At 41.7% G+C, this 16,417-nt stretch overlaps 1 pseudogene; it reads left to right on the forward strand.

Annotated features, from left to right (window-relative positions):
* The window catches only part of LOC149146351 (uncharacterized), a 191,859-nt pseudogene that overhangs the window by 156,073 nt on the left and 19,369 nt on the right, over positions 1-16,417 (forward strand).

Consider the following 16,417-nt stretch of genomic DNA (forward strand, 5'->3'; position numbering starts at 1 on the left):
CAAGTAAGGGAGCAGGTAGCTGGAAGCTGTCAAAGGGGAGAGCGATTGGATCAACGAACTAGTGCAAGACACAGGTTAGTTCATCCTATTCCTCTTCGTTTACATTTCGTAAAGAAGAATACGAAAGTAGTTTTCCTTGTTTGTTGCTAAGGCACTGTCACACCTTAGAGTGGGATAGGGGCGTTCTAAGTATATACTTTTCCCAACAACAAAAATGGCGACTCCGCTGGGGATCGTGTCTAGTTAGTTTATTTGTGTTTCTCTTGTTGTTTGTTTCATAAACACAGAAGTAGCAATCGAACTGCATTTGCCATTATCAAATGCAAAGTAGACATCTGCTACTTCAATCCATTCACTGGATTTGTTTATGATTTGAACAGCTGATTCACAAATGATCTAATTACCCTTTGTGATAGCTCTTAGACCTCATTTAAATCCACCTTCTGATTGTGCATTACTGATTGCTTTTACTCGGCCAAAAACCATAGATTAAACTGCAAACCGTGACCCAGAACCTGGATAGAATTCTCGTTTCTGCCCCAGCGCAGGCTCTGTGAAGAGATTCTGCATTTCAACGTAGTTCCCGAGAGGGCTACCTGTGCTGCAATCCAGTTTCTCTGTGTAACAGGTGCGCTGATTAGCCTAGCCCTGTGCAGCGGAGGTTCTTTGCTTCATTTTTTCAGTTTTGTCTCTGTTTTTTGCAGCCTGTGATCAGTGTGTGTCTGTTTAAAAACCCCTTTTCTTTGCCTTAATTCCGCCTCCTTTGTAGAAAAAGACTGTAGATGTTCTTTGTGTGTTTGTTACATCATTTACAGTTTTCCATTGAAAAAGTAGAATAGTCATACTGTCGTCCTTTGATTTAGATCTGTCGTAAGTGTCGATTTTGATCTTAGGAGAAAGTTTATTTGCTGTTGACAGTCGATTATGCTTTTACTTTTGCCTTTGGTTTGAATTTGTGACTTTCTAGTGTCGAAACGAGTATTTATTTCAAAATCATAAAGTGTCGTAATCTTCTCTACCTTTTGATTTCGAAAAGAAGCTTGTTTGTGTTTGTCACTTGAAAGCAAATTCAGATTTGTACATCAACTTTCTTTTTAGGCATCAATATTAAGAAAGTGAAAACAAATACATGCATATGTGCATTTGCATATTGATAGTCTGCTTGGCTTGATTTAGGAAAAGTGCATTTACAGTGTGCTCTTTGCTCTTTGAGAAAAGATTGTGTCTTTCTTTTCCCCTTGTAACTAGGATTTTCATTGCTGAAAAGAGATAAAAGCTTGCTTATCATCTTTAGATTGCATTTAGGAATTACATCTACATCTCGTGGTGATCCCAAAAGGAAAACTTCTAAGAAAGATCAACTTAAAATAAATTGAATGAATCTAACAACGCATTGGAACTTAACGCACAACATAGAGGTCTAGGCTAGAGACGTGTTCCGGCGTCGTAAAACCTGGTAACTGTTGTCCTCACTGATGGTTGGGTGATTCCTCCACTGTGAGATGATAAGTTCCAGTACGGATTATGATCCCACGTACCGTTCAGTATATATTGGGAGAACCCTATAGGCTTAAAACCTTTTATCCATTGGAAGCCGTGTCGGTCGCCCTACTAATCGCAATGCACCGAACACAGCATTCGGGAAGATTGACTGCCATACCGTAAAATGTATTCTGCAGTTTTGTGATTGGTTTGGTACACCCTCTACCTAGATCTCCAGAGCAGTCCCTTTCGTTCCTTTTCAGACTCCTTAACGGAAAAGGTCCATCTGAGCACTTGTCACTTCAGGCTCATTAAAAATCGAAGGAGACTAGAGTCATCTTTTGTTTTTTCTCGACTCTTAAAAACTGAAAAAACGAGTTGTGTCTAAAGCGTCTAAAATTCATTTAATTCGGAAACATACTTCCCCTTTTTCATTTTAGTTGATCGAGTAATCTGAAATCGTGGAAGAAAGTCAATTGAAACCCCATCGTTTGCGAAGGCTTACGAGTCAACCGTCTTTGTCTCCGGAATCGAAACCAATACAGACAAAGCGAACTCGTTTAACCGGTTCCAAATCTCTTATTAAAGTTAGAACAAGTGTTCCAACAACATCCGAGATTCCGGTTACTCCAAACATTTCTGGAAACCCTGCCTCTATAGAAGAAGTTCAACAGCCACAGAGGGACAGTGATACTGATCCTAGTCTGAGAGTAAACACTTGTGTTACTGAACCAGTTCCATCTACAACCGGTTCGGAGAGTCTTGCTCTTCAAACATCTGTCGCTGACGATTCCACCCCTTCTTCGGCACCAGAAATATTTTACGGACCTGACGGTCTTCCCCTTCCACCTGGTTTGATTGCGATTGAAGAAATTGTAGAAGATCCTCGAACAAGTACTCCAACGCACTTTGGAGTCAGGCTCACTCTATATCCTTCTTCATCAAAAGTTAGTCTACCACCAGTGGAAGTTCCTATAGAATCGCTAGGTAATCTTTTGGATAGACTCCAAATGTCTGAACAACCGTCAACATCTAGGACTGTGTCGACTGACACGGCGACAGCAGAACTCCCTGCCGTCACTCCGACAATGTTCACCGGCATACCATCTGTCCCAACTAGCTCTCAACCGCTAGAAGGAGCCCACTCAGGGGCTATTTCGACAGTTTGGTCCATTCCTGTTTGTTCAACCGGAATAATATCCGGTAACTCTTATGTTGAGTATCAACAAATTGATCCATTTGGAGGTCAATTTGGGCAATCCAGTCCCCAAGGGCAGACAATCCCCTTAAGTTCCGGATTACCACCGTATGGGGGGCAGTATGCCCTTTCATTACCACCTCCTGGAGGATATCCATACGGGAGTTCACAACAATATTCAGGTTACACTGGAATCACCTCAAGTGGTTGGGTACCTATGCTACCTCAACAACCAAGAGTTGTGTATTCAATGCAACAATGTGTACCTATGTCGAACATCCCGACTACACCAGCTATTGTGACGGTGTCACAAGTTCAAATGCTGCCTGTTGTATGCCAACCTCAGGTTTCTCAGGTCGTAATGCAACAGCCCCTTGACCCTGTGACTCAACCACAATCGCCAACTAGTGGGGCGACACAGGTCTAGACGGGTACAATTACCCCACACCTTGGTCTAACGGTTAGTATAGCGCAACAGCACATGGCTTCACAACCGTGGCTGGTGCAATACCAACAACCACAATTCCAACAAGTATACCAAGGTTCTAAGCAGCAGATCTTTGCGAACAGTGGACAGCCGTACATTCAAAACGGTCAAAATCAACCATTTTACACTGGTCATGTCCACCAACCTTATCAATCATATCAGCATCAACTGCATTATGCTGGTATGCAAAGGCCAACTGCTCAGGCGATTCCATCGTATCCTGGGTATGCTTCACCTAACCTGAATCAACAGTTACCATTTGTGGCAACTTTAGAGTTACCTGATTTACACCGGTTAACAAACGATCCAATTGCTTACGCCCCTTGGTGGCCAGCAATTCTGCATAAACTTCCATCAGATATTCCTAAATTTAATGGAAATCCAGGCGAAGATCCATCGAATCACGTGATGACATTTCATCTATGGTGTTCATCAAACACCCTAAATGATGATTCGATAAGACTTCGCCTCTTTCAGAGGACGTTAACGGGTCCAGCGGCAAAATGGTATATTGAATTGCCTAGAGCTTCGTTCGACAACTTCAGTACCTTAGCCACAACCTTTTTAACCCATTTTCAATTACCGATAAGGTATGAAACGGGAACAAAACTCCTTACCAAATTCAAACAGACAACGGCCACTCACATATCTGATCATATACATGAGTGGCAATGTCGTCGCAGGATGGTAAAAACGTACGTTCCCGATCAGCTATTAGCTGAATGGTTTATCAAGTCGTTATTACCTTCCATCACGGAAGATGTGGCAAAGGGGGGAGTCATAACGGAAGAGAAAGTTATAGCTCGTGCGCAATATCTGGACTTGATCTATACTCAGTCCGGCACGCTCTACGACAAAATACCTGACGCCCCTAGACCGGAATTCTCAATTCCTCCTCCTCCTAAATCGAACAATGACTCTCACGCTGGCGATGGCGTGATTGGAAAAACAGACACGAAATCGATAAAGGCTACATCTAAGAAGGCCCGTAAAATTTCAGATCAAAATGCAAAAGACGAACTTCTTGCTTCGGAAGTAAATGCCGTATCAACAGATAAGGGCAAAGAAACCAAACAACCAGGAAGCAAGAAGAAACAAGGCAAAGGGAAGAAGAAGAAACAGGATGAGTCATCTCCTAAAAAACCTTCTTCAAACCCTCATGGAAATAGGAAACCCCCTTCAGGGTGTCAAATATGTGATGAGGATCACTGGACGAAAGAATGTCCATACAATGTTGAGCTTAAGAAATTCTTTAAAAGTTCAAAAACCTCAGCAGTGTTAACTGATCCGTTTCCAAATCCAGGAACAAATCTGGTTGATAGTGGAAATGCTTCCCCGTCTCAAGTGCTAATGTTGTCGGTTTCTAAACAGCAAAATGATGCTTTGATTTCGACAAGGAACAAAGATTACGGGAATCCGCAGCTGTCGAACGACAAGGATAAAGATCAACCAAGTAGTTCGACAACAGCTTCGACAGAAGTTGTACCACCCATCATTCCTGAATTAACAATAAAACCGCCAAAGGGAGTAGTACACATGTCGACATTTAATCCCTACGCTAGAGCGGCGCAGCATTATAACATAGTGGAAGATTTGGCCCAATCGCCATCCGCTATGTCGACTCTTGAATTACTACAAAATTGCCCATCCCAAAGGCAGGCTTTGTTATCAGCCATTGGTGGGATAGATCCTAAGGATTCCAATCTTGTATCCTTCGACCACAAAGGATATGATCCTCAGTTACCAGCTCAACTCGCTTTCCTTGTTCAAGTGAAAGCCCTCAACAAAACTATTCATCGAACAATTATTGATGAGGGGGCATCTACATGTATTATGTCGATGAGTTGCTGGAAAACTTTAGGATCTCCAACCTTGTCGCGGTCCTCGACAACATTAAAAGCATTCGACGGAAGGACATATACCCCATATGGTATCCTAAATAACTTGAAAGTCAAACTAGGGGGAAAAATAGTAGAAATAGATGTTGAAGTCATCGATGGGAATCTTGATTACAACATCCTACTAGGAAGACCATGGATATACGCCATGGTAGCTGTTGTGTCGACCTATTTTAGAAAGATTGCATTTCCCTTTCAAGGAGGGATTACAATCGTCGATCAACAAAACTTCCTCCCCAATGGTTCTCAAGTTACAGGAAGCATTCCCATTGTTATCACAAAATCAAGCACTGAAGGCTGCTAATCAGTCAGACTCTGTGTAACTATTTCAAACCAACTTTTGGCTGAGGCTTAGCCTCCTCAGCCTGAGAGGGCTCTTTCAAAGGGGTTATTGATTTTAAATATTGATGAGATGGCTAACTCTTGCAAAGTAAATTTAACATATAAATTGGCTGGACAGACCTTACAAAGATTTCCATTGGGCTCATGGAGTTAATCATCATTTCAGCAAACTATAAAACCACTCATTCATAGAAGTCAGGGCATGTAATGTTTAAACACTCAAGACACCTCTCAAATAAACCTCAACTTACAAATACACACAGGAAATTAGAGCAGCAGCGTGAATTCTGAGTGATTGTGTATCTATAAAGCTGTAAAACATAAAGGATAAAACCAAACACATATATCTTGAGCATCTGAAACAATGTATGAATCCTGAGAAGAAAAAGCAGTCATTTGTATTACTGAAAACAAGTTCTTACATAAGCCAAAATAAACTCTGTTTCTCAAAAACATCCAACCCTCATTACATCAAAGTTTTTTCTATATATAGAGATACACCCTTAACTAATTTGAGCTTCCTCCTCCAGCATGAGGGGAGCTCGATGACTGCTACTAATTACCCCTATCTACCATTTAACTAACTCATTAAATACATTAAGTGCTTAGCTGTAATTACAAAGAGTCCTAATTAGACTAAAACTCTGATTCTATTCTCCTCGTAGCATGATTCTTTCTTGATCCTTGACACCTGTCTCCTTTTAGTTTGGCCGAGATAGCTGAGAGAAGGATGCAATGAACAAGCTAGCTTTGGATACTGAATGCGCTGGTGGTTCATTAATCATAAGGATAAAACCCCTGTTTTTCCGGTCCTTGTCTCCCACCATTCTTCAAAAATTAAGCAGCATGTTCCCAGCTCTTTAATACCCCAAAAATAACGAGCATCACCATATTCCTAAATGTGCTGGAAGTTTCTTTGATGGATAGGTGTGCCAACCAACTTCTGGTATGCAGCTCCCTCAAAACCCTAATCACCGAGAATAAAGTGGCTTATAACCAAAAATCTTAAACTTAGGTTAAAAGATTTCACCTTTTGTTAAAGGTACACCTGGCATATGTTGAATGGTTGTAGCAGCTTCCTTTGATCCCTTTCATGTCACTAAGGTGTTCCCTTTGAAAATTTCTGATTCTTCTTTCAAACTGTTTGTCTGCGTTTTAAAAACAACACCTACAGCAGTTTCGCAATTTCGTAGCGCGCTACGAAACTGCGAAACTGTTTTAAACAATTTTCATTTCCCTTGAGATTTCTACTGCTCTGCCACCTAATTGCAAAACTCCTTTTTACCTTGGATATGTATAGCAGGGTCTACATGCCTTCAAAATAAGGAACTAAGCAAAATTTTACAAAACTTAGAACACACCTTTCTCACCATCAATAAGCAGCCAGTTAACCTAGCTGTGCTTTTAAATCTGCAACCTCTATCCTTAAAGATTTGTTTTCAGCTCTTAAACGCATGTTCATTTTTCTGATGAGTTTAGCTTGTTTGAGAGCTGGAACTGTCCATGTATATACATCAGCCACTGAATCCACTTGACTCACTAGGTTTTTACTACCTTTTAACACAGCTCTTCGATAGTTGGCATACCTGACTGCAAGCTCCCTAGTGACATTCTTTGCTTTGGCAATTTCATCTTTTGCTGTATCCATCTGGCCCTTTATGGCTATGATATTTCCCCCTTGGGAAATAATGACTGTTCTGTTCTTGCCTTTTTGCTTGATTTGTTTTGCCTCCTCTGTTCTAGACAGCTCTTCAACTACCTATGTTCTGGGCATTTTCAAAACTTTCTCTCCTTTATGCAGCTTCTCAACTTCCCTTACTTGTTTCCTTGTAACCGGCCTTCGTGGTTTGAAAATAAATTCCTCACCAGGTTCATCAAACCTTAGTCTCTTTGAAGCTTTGGACTTTTTAGTGTTCTCCGGTGATGATTGAGTCAAATCAATGTGCATTGGTTCAATATGCACTGGTTCAACCTGCTCAAACTCAATTGCCTCAAGCAAATCACTCAAACTGGCCTTAGATATTGGACTTTCCTCAACAGCTACTGATTTTCCCTTCTCTTTGCTTAATTGACTCCTTGTCTTAACTCTTGATACTTTTTCAGACCCACTTGATCCAGGTACATCTTTCTTGTGCTTGACCTCTTCTTTTGATGATGGCTGAGGTGGCTCTTTAATAACCAAGGGCTTCACTGATTTTTTCAATTTAGACTTGGTCTTCTTTTTATCCTTTACCTCCTTTCTAAGCTCAGCTATTGTGGGTTCCTCAACTGATTCTTCTTTTTCTCTAACCGGCTGTGGAGTAAGGCCTATTTTACTCTGGAAACCAGCCATAAAGATAAAAGAGTTCCAATCCCTACCAATTTTCTGAAGACCATCCAACACTAACAGTTTCACTAAACCATGGTGAAATAATGATGTCTCACAGTCATCCTTCCTTAATTGAACTTTATCACACATCTTGCTGAGACTACGAAACAGGTAAAATGGAATATCTATGGATGCTTTACCAGTAAAATGCAACAACAACTTAAAGTGATAGGAGTAAACCTTGTTATATCTACCCTCACAGGTTAAATACTTTTGAATACAAGTAAGCAGAAGGGCATAGTGCTCTTTAACATAATTTCTAGGTACAGCCTTTGTTAAATCCTCATTCACATATGCCTCTTTAAGAAATTCTTTGCAGGGGTTCAAATCAAATTTAAAGTTCTTAAACCACTCCTGCCCCCCTCTTGGAATCTCAGTTACATTAGCAATTGCCTCTGGAGATACTTGAAATTCTAACATAGATACTTTAGAATTTAAACCTGTAAAGTTCAAGGCAAACTCCTTTGTTACCTGAGCATGGCCACCCTGCAGCTTCTCACAGAAATTCCAACAGCCAGCATCCTTGAAATCTTTCCTAACACCTTCATCTCTCAATGCAAGGTCCAATCCTTCAGGCTCTGTTCTCTGACATCTTCCAGACCGATGCTCCTTCCTCTCCATTCCGCTTTCGATTTTTTTTTTTACAGAGAATCACCACCAGCTTCAACTCAAATGGCAAATTCAAATTTTTAGAACGCAGGCTCGCTTGAAAAAGAAACTCGGGCTCATTTGCAACTCGAATATCTTATCACACAACCTGGCCACTTTATGCATTATTTACAAACATCATAAAACATCCATGCATAATAAAATCGTTAGAATGATTTTTATGTGCATGCCTATGAATCTATTGGTGGAGTGATTGCTCATAAGTGTTTGGGAGGTACTGGTTGAAGGGAAAGTACCCCTAGAGTCCTTTGGGCTGAGACTCTACCAGACTGAAAATTGCTTATACAAAGAAACACACACACACAGCCATCTTTTTTACTTTTAAGCAAATTCTAATGTTTAGGGTACATACCTAAGGTCCTACGTCCGAGAAGACCGTTAGGGTGCAAACCCTTCTTGGAGTTCCCTTCTTCTTTCTCTGACCTGCAAGACAAACAAATCAAAGAACACAACAGTACATGTATAGAAGTTTATGTATAAATCATCTTCATGCTATAAAGTTAGTTATAAATAATCTTTAAGTAACTACTTTCATAAGAATTCACCACAAGAATCTCATAAGCATAAAGAAAGATTATTCGGGAACAAAGACGTGTTTCTTTATATATAAAGGCAAATAAAGTACATATATCGGAAAGATATCACCTGAACACCTTCAGCAGGCTCCAAGCAAGCTTCCTCCCGGATTCGTTCCAGCCTCCAGCCTTCAACAAGAGCTCCTTCCAAGTCTTACTCAATGATGATGTCAAGGATGAATGATCACCAATACACATGGAAACAAGGGTTTCCTATGCAAAATGGGGGAAGTGCAGGATGCACCAAGGACTTCAGACCTGGTCTAAGGGAAAAATCTCAGCATAATAATCTTGCTCTCCTTTCTCTCTCCCCTTGGCCTTCCCTTTGATGTCTTTTTATACCCTCTCCAAAGTAGTTTTTTAGTTAGGAGTTGGTTGGGAACAGTTGGGCCACGGGCACTAACAGGTGATCCAGCAGGTAAACCCGCGATCACCGCCCGAAAAAGAGGAAATTATATTTTTTTAAGTGTTTTAATAGATACACGCGGGTTGGGTATGACAGACCCGCGTGTACACGCGTTTAACACAGGGAAAAGTCGCGTACAGGGAATAAAACACTGTTTTTTAAATTTTTGGACCAGGTCTGGAAGGAGGGGTTGCCCTAGGCCATAAGTGCAGCATCACAAACCATAAGAGTGAGATTTGGAGCTATAACAGATGCCCCCTAATGTATGAGGTCAGAAGGGGAACATGATGGCCGAAATACATTAAGTAAGTACAAGGAAAGGAACTCTGCCGAAAAACCGAGGAGGACTTCACCAGAATTCAGCCTGCCAAGCCACCGAAAGGAGATCAGAAAGAAACACTGTCTGAGGCGGGCATACCCATGCTCAGGAAAAGTAAAGCATGTCCGCATATCAAGTACAAGCGGATCCACTAAGTATACAAGTATAAATGACTGTAAAAATACATAATGGATCATCTGATCATAATGAGTAAGTACATGTCTGAATATCACATATAAAACTGTCAATGATGCTGAAAGATGCAACGGATCACTGAAATCAAAGACTGATCCCATAAGGTACCAACTGAACATGATGGAATAGGATGGTACTACACTGCAAACTCAGGTGCCAGCATATAGAATGTCGCCATGACTGACTGCAACATATAAGGTGGAATGGTATCAACTAGCAGCAACAGGAGCAACTGTCAAGTGAACCAATGAATGCTGATACAACCTGAGGTCTTCACCGACCGCCGTGGTACATTTCTACACCATGGGAATAAATGATCTGAAGTCGACCATGTGAGAAATCGTTTGATTACCGGTCATTGATGTATACCGTTAACAAACGCGAGACTACTCACCGATAATGATAATGAGCATCAAGGTACCCAGTACAATCTAACAAGTGTGAATAGATGAGCTGAAGTCGAACACCTGTAAGAATCTATCAATCAGGAGACAATGATGGTTTCCCACTGTCGATAGCGAGGAATCTGCCACTAATGACTGCAAACCCCAAGGTACTGTCAAATGGACTCTAGATCTTTGCCCCAGAGCAATGAGTCGGAGTCGATAGGGAAAGATCCGCTAGAAGGAAGGCATTAAGGCATCCTCCATCAATCTAGCGCGAGTGTAACCCGTAGGCCAATAATGTGGAAGGAATCGGACGAAAAAGATGTAGTAACCCAACCGAAAGTACGTTTCCGGCGTACACAAGATGTGGCTAGCGCACGGCAGAAACCCTCTGAACCAACCAATAATGAAAGCTGACACAGAGGCGAGGTATCCACCAATAGGGTCAAATGGAAACCAAGGTACTGCACGAATCCCAATGTGTGATAATGTATGCTGATGTCGAACACAAGGGAAACCACTCAGTCAAAGACCCATGATACTGATCGATGCTGAGCACAAGGTGACCTATCAATAATGAAAATAGGGCCAGGGTGCAGTCTCTAGGTCTGCCCTCAGAGCAATGTGTCGTCGTCGATAAGGACAAGACCCGCCAGCAAGAAGTCAATGGGGACCTTCTCAAACCGGCACGAGTGAAGGACCAATATAACTAATGTGATGATAGACATGACACTGACAACCAGGGATGGCCGACTGAAAAATGAGTCAAGAGACACCGCAGAAAGGCCGACTCAGGCTAACTTCCCTTGAACAAAAGCACGACTCAATGTGACTATGTGGCAGCATATAATGAATCTGTATAAGTTCGTCATGCAGGAGGCACGAACGAACCCTCCATATGATTGGAAGAGATAACCAATCGGGGGAGAACTGACTCGATAACAAGGTTATGGCTTACCTAAGTCAAACTAAATCCCACCCAAGCGGAGGAGACTTTGTTTTGAGTGCTTTGTTCAAGGGCGACACGACTGACTCTAGCTGCCAACAATAAATGGAAATAATGTCCCTGTTCCCGATCTTTTTAGAATATTTAATTTTTTTTGTCTTTTTCTGATAAGCCGGAAAAAGAATAAAAGAATGCTATGGTACAGTGGAAAGAACGAGTGTCGGTGAAACAGATGCTCTAGTTCCTGGGAAAGGAACGTTCCTATGCTCAATGCAGGGAGGTGAAAAACTGGTCAGTGACACTCAGAGGTATGTTCCTTCCACGGATCTGGGTATGTCAAGCTGCAGAGGTCAAGGGGATGCAAGGTTGATTTTTGCAGACGTCATGGTCAAAAATGGGCTTAAACACGAGTCCAAGTGAAGCCGGCTATAGGCCAAAAGGTGCAAATGGTCAACATGCAATGCAGAAGTACAACTCAACACACATAGGAGCCTCTAGGGTATAAGGCCAGAACGAAACGAAGAAGCACAGAGGAATGAGTCTTCAACGCATAAGTCATGGCGGGACTACAGAGGACTCCCGAGCCTATGGATGAAAAATCAGCATGAGTGCCAAGTGACAACAAGGTACTAACTAGGGCACCCATGATAAGGTAGGCTCTACCACACAAGTCATGATACTTCTAAGCAATGAGAAGGTTCCGCACCATAACTTGGTGGGGTCGATCCTAAGGCCAGATGGGAAAGGAAACTGATAAGTGGACAATGCAGGCGGAAGAACCTAACCTATATGCCAGTTTCGAGAACCAATACCTGTCAGAACGGACCAACCATAAACTTCCAAAGGAGAAATCTTCCAAGTTCTGTAAACATAAATAGGAACACTAGACACGAAGTTAATACATCCCACATATAAACTCCATATAAAATCTTTGTGTTATAAGATACAAAACTTGAAAATGCGTACCTCATAAATACAATATGGTACAGGGAACCACACAGCCTTGCGGCTTACGTATAATAGTTCTGCTGAACAAACCCCTTGCAGGGCTCAGGCCAAGGGCTCCTTTGGTAGTCATAACTCATGGCTTCAAAGAATTCCTCCTGTGAAGGCAAAACAAGATCTGAGAAATCATGAGAACTACAAGGATCAAAAGAGGGAATTAAAGGGTCCCATGTCCTTATAGGAAGAATCTCTCGGTCAACTCTCGGGACCAAGTCCCAAGAAGGAGAATAATAAGTCAAAGGATCCTTCTTAGAAGCAATTGAACATTGAGGCTTCAATGCCACATAATTGACCCGTGGCGGGGTAGAGTCTACTTGAACACTTGGAACAAACCAAGGGGCATTCTGCAGTAAAGTCGAATTAGGGTGATGATTATCAGACGCAAGCTGATCAACAGTGACAATATTCCCATTATGAGGAAAGCACATTACTCGAAAGAGTGAAGACACCACAGCATTCATAGCATAGACATAATCACGCCCAAGTAGCATATTAAAGTCTAAAGGGCTATCAACCACCATCATATCGATTAAGACAGTCTTCCCACCTAAAGTGATAGGCAATTGAGGAAGAATACCCATAGATTCACCAGGCCTTCTATCATAGGCTAACAACTGACTCTGAGCTGTCAACAACTTTGGGGAACCCAAAGCTTTCCAAGTCAAAGAGGATATAATACTTGTAGAGGATCCTTCATCCACCATACATCGATAGACATTTGTGGAATTAACTCTGACCTTTATTTGGAAAGGTGCAGCGGAAGGAAGACGAGGCTCAACAAGACTATCCCAATCAAAGGAAACACTCTTAGAACTTGGAGGGGGAACACTTGGAGAAACCGGAATGCCCCCTATACTAGAAGACTCTGTACTAGAGATCAAACAGACTCTTTTGTTAGGCACTTCACCCCCCAAAAGAGGAGTGTAATCGGCCAGCGATTGCACTGGCTTTACCACATTTTCAACCGATGGTTGATGGGATTGATGAGAAACCATATCAAGTGTAGGAGTAGAAGTACTTTCAGACTCGGACCATATCCTTTGAACCTCTGGAATACCAGGGCATAAATGAGTAAGATGGTCTCCCTTGCATATCTTACAAGGGAACTTAGGTTTAAAACTTCTACGTCCAGGTTTCTTATCAACCTCCATTCCGTCAACATGACTAGCAGTGGTTTGCGGAGAGTCCTGAACATGACTTGCAGAGGTCGGTGACTCTTTGCTAGTATGACTCGCAGTGACTAGACTCATGTCCCCAGCATGACTTGCAGCGGCTGAAGACTCATCTCCAACATGACTCGCAGAGGTTGAAGATGAAGTGCTAATGTGACTTGCAGTGACTAGACTTGTGCCCCCAGCATGACTAGCAGCGGCTGAAGACCCATCTCCAACATGACTCGCAGAGGTTGAAGATGAAGTGCTAAAATTATTCTTCTTCTTTGACTTCCTTTTTCTCCTCTTTTTAGATTTCTTGTTACAAGAAGGGGGAGAAGAAGGAATCGCAGATTTCTCTTTGAAAGAAGATGAACAATTAGCACCCATGTGATGCCCCTGAAATAAAGCATTCAACTGAGAAGCTTCAAGAGCATTCGGAATATTCGGAGTGGACCACAACCAAACGGGTAGTCCAACATTCAACCCAGGAATATTCAAAGTGGCCATCAAGGGAGTACCAACGTTTCCAAAGAAAGGAAAAGCACAAGGATCCCCTTTTGGAAGGGTACCTTGGTTGGTTTCCACAGGAATATTAGCCATATCTAAGTAATCCAAAGACCCTTTCCCTTGCGGGAATATAGAAATAACTCTTCAAAGAATATGGATAAGCAATCAAAACCTTTGCCCTTGAGGAGGCAACTCCACAACTTTTGAAAGAACAACCAAAAGCCTTTCAAGATCGGTAGAGTGGCAAGCCAGTCACTCAGAACACAAAGTCCAAATGTGACTAGACAAAAATACCTAAAGCCAACTATATACAAGGAGCAAAGAGCACTCACTATAAAGTCCCTAAAGAAACAGCCAGTCAAACAACTTCCAAGTATTTCCGCTCCGGGTGGTGAGGACCGGACACCAAAATACAAGAAAGTAGAGTCGAAGGGCCTTCCGAAGATAGTCTGGGATGATGAGGGCCCAGTCCTATCAGCGAAGGTATCAGAGGAAGTTACGCTGACCTCCTAACAACAGCCTGCGCCGGTGCAAGCCCCCAAGCTTCGCAAGGGTGCCCTCCAGAAGTACTGTCGAGAGTGATACAACGTCGACCTCAGGTGCCACGGGATTCCCCTCCGCAGCCACCTATGCAGATCCCTAGGAGAGGCAACTATGGGTACCAACTCGTCGCAGAAGCCAGGCGGAACAGTCGTGAGGTAAGTTCGGACAAGTAGGAGAGGGGGTATCTCTCTTCCCTGTCTTCACAGACCCTCGTGCTTAACTCCCAGATCCGGAGCTTTCCTGGTCTTCCTAACGCTGTTGGATTTACTCTCTTTAATCAGACTCTTATGTTTGACGTTTTGTGTGGCCTTGGAGAGTTAACTCTCCACTCGCCTAATCCAAGGCCCTAAAATCCTAAACTTGTTGGTGTAATAACTAAAACAAAAAGTTCTAGTGGATTTTAATTAAGCGCTTGATTTTATTAGGCTGTTCTTTAAGTCAAAGGTAACGGAAGTGAAACTTGTGGTGTTTTTAGGACGCAAAAAGAAACTATCCTAATTACATGCACATGCACTTTTCGTTTCAATGAAGACCAATTTCTATGAGGTTCAGATGTACTTCAAATTAAACAAAGTTTTTTGCTTTCTTTTCAAACTCCACACTCACAAAAGCTAACAAAACTATGCATGCCTAAAAGAGGATGCAAAGCTATGCTAATGCAAGAACTATATGTGAATGCAAGATTTTAAGACTACTCTGCAAACAAAGAAGGAAAGTTGCTGCTTTACCAAATTTTGTCTTGCCACTAAAATGCTTAGATAGAAGATGATGTGTTACCAATCATTTCGTCCAAACAATAAAAACAAGTTTTAAGATAAAAAACAAAGCACTTTCACTTCGCAAAAAGGAAATCAAATGAAAAACAAGTTTAAGAAAGCGAAACTCAAAAACTTTCAAAAGATTTTCTTTCAATCAAACCAAAAAAGTCTTTTTCAAAGGAAAGCTCTCAAAAATACTGACACCAATGATTGATAAACAAACAACCAAACACTTTTGTGAATTGACACCAATGAAATGATGAGAACTCAACAAAAATAAAATGTGTTCGAAGTCGCTTTTGACAATCAAAAGCAGCAATGAAAGTCCAAGAAATCAAAAGACAAGTTTCAAGGAAATGGTAACAAACAACTTTCCCGAAACGAAGGAGCAAATGGTCATAAAAATGATTTCGTTAAGCAAACACAAATGTCATGAAAACAAAATGGACACAAAGATTTTAAGACAATCTTCCCACTCTGCCGAAACAGAGCAATCAAGATTCTTAAACAGAAACCTTGTGTGTCAAAAATCAATGACGCTTGCAATCAACGAAAAACAAGACTAGCACTCCTAGAGAGAGTTCGAAACAAGATGCCCCCTGTTAAACAGAGAACTGTCACTGGGAATTGACTGCTTTAAACTGACCCAAACCACCAGACAGACATTCAGCAAAAAGAAAAATTATAAATCTTGAAAATTATGGAATATACGCGCCTGCAATTACTTGCAGAATGCGTGTACACGCGACTGTAACTAAGGAAACCTGCGTATACGCGGGTTTACTTAGTGCAACTTGCGTATATACGCTTCTGTAATCCAGAAAAAGTGCGTATATGAAGTGTTTCAAGAAAAATAAAAAACACAAACTGAAAAACTGGAACAGCTTGGAGTTCAAGAAAATATTAAACAGTCAGAACCAACAAACAAAGGGACTGAGCCTAGATTGGCTTGAGGACTACCCAAACTAGGAACAACAAGAATGTTGTCCCCAGCGCAGTCGCCAATTCTGGTTGAAGGGAAAGTACCCCTAGAGTCCTTTGGGCTGAGACTCTACCAGACTGAAAATTGCTTATACAAAGAAACACACACACACAGCCATCTTTTTTACTTTTAAGCAAATTCTAATGTTTAGGGTACATACCTAAGGTCCTACGTCCGAGAAGACCGTTAGGGTGCAA

The sequence above is a fragment of the Pinus tabuliformis genome, chromosome X (genome assembly GCF_031772625.1).
Source record: "Pinus tabuliformis cultivar Carrire ecotype Pingquan chromosome X, CPIR1, whole genome shotgun sequence".
NCBI lineage: Eukaryota > Viridiplantae > Streptophyta > Pinopsida > Pinales > Pinaceae > Pinus > Pinus tabuliformis.